General features: G+C 41.6%; 1 pseudogene; it reads left to right on the top strand.

Annotated features, from left to right (window-relative positions):
* The first annotated feature begins 2598 nt into the window (after positions 1–2598).
* LOC105810738 lies at positions 2599–3885 on the top strand (annotated as a pseudogene).
* The last annotated feature ends 571 nt before the right edge of the window (positions 3886–4456 follow it).

Genomic DNA, 4456 nt, shown 5'->3' with positions numbered 1-4456 from the left:
GATTTGTTTTTCTTTCCCAATATCATTACTCTAGCAAGCTTTCCTACCCTCCAAGATTGGGTTAGATACTCCCCTGAGAGATTCCATAATGTCGTGTGGTTACCCTAATCAGAGGACCAATCACACTGGGGAACAGGGCTATGTTCTTGCCTCAAGTCCTCACTAGAATGTGAGTTTCTGAGGGCAGGCTCTGGGCGCCTCTTTGTCTTGTATCCCTGGCCCCTTGAAGAGTTCTAGGACAGCTGAGAGGTGCATTAAGGTTAAACTGCTTAATTATTTAATTAAATTAGCAGCCAGCCTTTTTCCCTGTGAAGATGGACAATGGTCTGAGAACTATTTCTGACTTCTGGGGTGAACGAACTAGGGGTACGAATGGGAGGTCACATGGAGATTATTTCTCTCCTTCTGCGTAGGAATGACATTTGAGCCCAGAAGGAGCGATTTTGATTAGACAAAGATCTGGCTGCAAGCACTGCCACCCTCCACTGTCCCTTATAAAACTATGTGAGGAAGCAATTTTGATTATTGTTGTAGAGGCAATCAGTTCTAGAAAAATATCCCAAAAGAAAATGGGTTTTTTTATTCCTTCTGGCTCAAAATAGTGGCTTATACACTTCTGGAGACTGAAGGAATACCAGCTTCAATTTATCAAATACATAAAATGTTAACTGTGTCATTTTATTGAAACTTTATGACATACATCACCAAGATATGATTTATACTACATCAGAAATGCTGCTTCCACATTCCCCTCACCAGCCAAGGGATCCAGCCTGGCCTCAAGGACTCCAGCTGAAAAGCCTCAAGGTAGTTAATACAGGAGGCTGGTTCCCATGTTCAGAAACAGTCTCTGACCTGAGTCATAATATCTTTAGAATGTCAAATTGTGTTTTCTTTCTTTTTTCAGGTGTGCTCTGTTCCTATTATTCAGATTCTTTGCTTAAGTTACTGACCCATTATTAATCTGCTTATATAGTCAGATCTCCAAATTTCTAATACTCAAACCCTTTGCTTAAGAACTGTCTCTGTCAGGCCAGGCAAGGTGGCTCACGCCTGTAATCCTAGCACTCTGGGAGGCCGAGGCGGGAGGATCACCTGAGCTCAGAAGTTCGAGACCAGCCCTGAGCAAGAATGAGACCCTACCTCTACTAAAAATAGAAAAAATTAGCAAGTCAACTAAAAATAGAAATAAAAATTAGCCAGGCGTGGTGGCTCGTGCCTGTAGTCCCAGCTATTTGGGAGGCTGAGGCAGGAGGATTGCTTGAGCCCAGGAGTGTGAGGTTGCTGTGAGCTAGGCTGATGCCACGGCACTCACTCTAGCCCAGGCAACAAAAGCGAGACTCTGTCTCAAAAAAAAAAAAAAAAAAGAACTATCTCTGTCCAACCTACTTTAGTGCTTTGTGACATCTCGGTCTATCTCAGTTCTTGCTGTCTGGGCCCTTAGACACTCCCCATCAATGTCTAATCCACGTACCTTCAGTCCGTAGCTACTCTTGAACCTGATGATGGTTTTGACACAGTTCACCCTGACATATCAGGCTGCTCTCCTTCTCCCAAAGTGCATGCCCCATCGTGTTCACTGTGGCTCTTTGTTGGCTACTTGCTTGCACTTTTGCATGTCGCTGTCCACAGTTTTAGGAATATACCACATGGTTCAGAAATAAAACATCTAGAAAACACCAACATATTTTCATTAATTCTAAATTTAATCGAAGTAATACATGTGCATAATTTTAAAAGTCAATGGAAGGAGGCAGCATAGTACAGAGACTAAAAGCTCTGGCCCTAGCTTCAAACTGATCCAAGTTCAAAACCCTGTGGTGACTGACAAATGGGTATGTCTCTTAACTTTTATGAAATAAAAAAAAAAATTGTTTTAAGTCAGTGAAGAATGCAGTCTGGAAAATGTAGAGGTAGAGGGAAGAAGAATAACTTTACAGTACAGAAACCAGCCAAACACTACCACAGCCAGATGATCAAGCCCAGTATCAGCAGTGATAAGCCATTTGACAGCATGTACCCTAGATATGATGTGATGAACCTCTGATGTACCTCTGAAGTCTTCATCTCAAAAACCTATAAGCCCAATATAATCATGAGGAAAACATAAGCCAAATTTCAGTAGAGAAGCATCTTACAAAATACTTCACCAGTATTTCTCACAACTGTCAAGATTATTAAAAACAAAAAAAGTCTGAGCAACTGTCCCAGCCATGAGGATCCTGAGGAGACAAGACGATGAAATACAATGTGGTGTCTTGGATGGTGTCCTGGAACAGAAAAAGAACATTAGGTAAAAACTAAAATAATTTGAATACAGTGTGGGCTTGGGGTAATAATAATGTACCAATGTTTGGTCACTGATTGTAAGGAATGTACCATACTAAAGTAAGATGTCAATAGCAGGGAAACTGGTATGGACTGTATGGGAACTGTGTTAACATCTCAAGTTTTTTGTAAATCTAAACTGTTGTAAAAAATAAAGTCTATTTTTAGAAAAAGGAACATGAAATAAATAAATCAGATAACTAAAAAAAAAAGTCAGTGTAACTACAATGCTTAAAATGAAAAGCGGCAGCTTTTCCTGGGGGAGCCAGCAGGTTGAAAGGAGCGTGGCCTTCTCCTTTCCCTGCCATGGCTTGCGCACGTCCACTGGTATCAGTTTACTCTGAAAAGGGGGAGTCATCTGGCAAAAATGTCGCTTTGCTTGCTGTCTTCAAGCCTCCCATTTGACCAGATATTGTGAACTTTGTTCACACCAACTCGCACAAAAAAAAACAGCCCTCAGCTGTCAGAGAATTAGCAGGTCATCAGACCAGTGCTTAGTCGTGGGGTACTGGCAGAGCTGTGGCTACAATTCCCAGAGTTCGAGGTGGTGGGACTCACCATTCTGGCCAGGGTGCTTTTGGAAATATGTACCATGGAGGCCGCATGTTTGCACCAACCAAAACCTGGCATCACTGGCACCACAGAGTAAACACAACCCAAAAGCAATATGCCATCTGTTCTGTCCTGGCTGTCTCAGCCTTACCAGTACTGGTCATGTCTAAAGGTCATCGTACTGAGGAAGTTCCTGAACTTCCTTTGGTGGTCGCAGATAAAGTTGAAGGCTACAAGAACACCTAGGAGGCCGTTTTACTTCTTAAGAAACTTAAGGTCTGGAATGATATCAAAAGGGTCTATGCGAATAAGGGCCGGCATGGGCAAAGTGAGAAACCATCATCATATCCAGCGCAGGGGACCCTGCATCATCTATAGTGAGGACAATGGTATCATCGAGGCTTTCGGGAATATCCCTGGAATTACTTTGCTTAATGTAAGCAAGCTGAACATTTTGAAAGTTGCTCCTCGGGGGCATGTAGGATATTTCTGCATTTGGACTGAAAGTGCAAAGTTAGAGGAATTGTGCGGCACTTGATGTAAAGCTGCTTCCCTCAAAAGTAACTACAACCCTCCCATGCACAAGATGATCAACACAGACCTTGGCAGAATCCTGAAAAGCCCAGAGATCCAAAGAGCTCTTGAGCACCACCCGAGAAGATTCATCGCAGAGTCCTGAAGAAGAATCCACAGGAAAAGCAGAGAATCATGTTGACGCTGAACACATATCCAAAGACCGTGTGCTGAAATACCGTTTTTCGCCAAGCCAGGAATCACAAACTTTGGGTGGATAAAGCAGCCCCATGCAGTACAGGCTGAATCAGACGAGAAGGAGGTTGCAGGCAAGAAGACTGTAGTAGTGAAGAAGGGGAAAAGCCTGTTGGTGTTAAGAAGCAGAAAAAGCCTTTGGTGGGAAAAAGGGCTGCCTCAGCGAAGAAACTGGCAGCTGAAAAGAAGCCAGCAGAAAAGAAACCTACCACAGAAAAAGAGAAGCCTGCTGCATAAACTCTTAAATTTGTTTATTCCATAAAGGTCAAATCCTTTTTAGCAGCTTATTTTGAATAAAGACGTGATCAAAGAGACAAAAAGAAAAAAACAAACAAACAAACAAAAAGCAGCAGTTCCTGTCATTACTTCAAGTCTTTTGTCCTAGTGGCAACTGTTTTCAATTCATTGAATTGTTTCTCATGGCTTTACTATATTTCTAAATATGTTTATCCATTTTGGACAGTGCCCACTGACTTCCTGTGATGGCAGATGAGGATTTACCTCTCTTCCACCATGTTCCTTCTACTCATCTCCCATTATATATGTCGCAACTTTTGGCTAATCCACATTCAGTGTTCAATTTACTATAATTATGTAATTTTGTTCACCGTTGAGCTAAATTGCGTTCTGATTACTTTTCCTTTATGAGCACTGTTGCTTTTACTAAAATTAATAACTGCTTCTTTTTAAAATTTTCTTGGTTCTCTATGTACATCTTGCTAATTCTTCCCAAATACCCTAAAAGCTACATGGTTAAACCTTCTCAATATTATTTTCCAGAGTAATAGACATCAGAAAATCTATCTGT

The sequence above is a fragment of the Propithecus coquereli genome, unplaced genomic scaffold (assembly GCF_000956105.1).
Source record: "Propithecus coquereli isolate 6110/MARCELLA unplaced genomic scaffold, Pcoq_1.0 Scaffold22, whole genome shotgun sequence".
NCBI lineage: Eukaryota > Metazoa > Chordata > Mammalia > Primates > Indriidae > Propithecus > Propithecus coquereli.
This window is presented reverse-complemented; position numbering and strand designations above follow the sequence as displayed.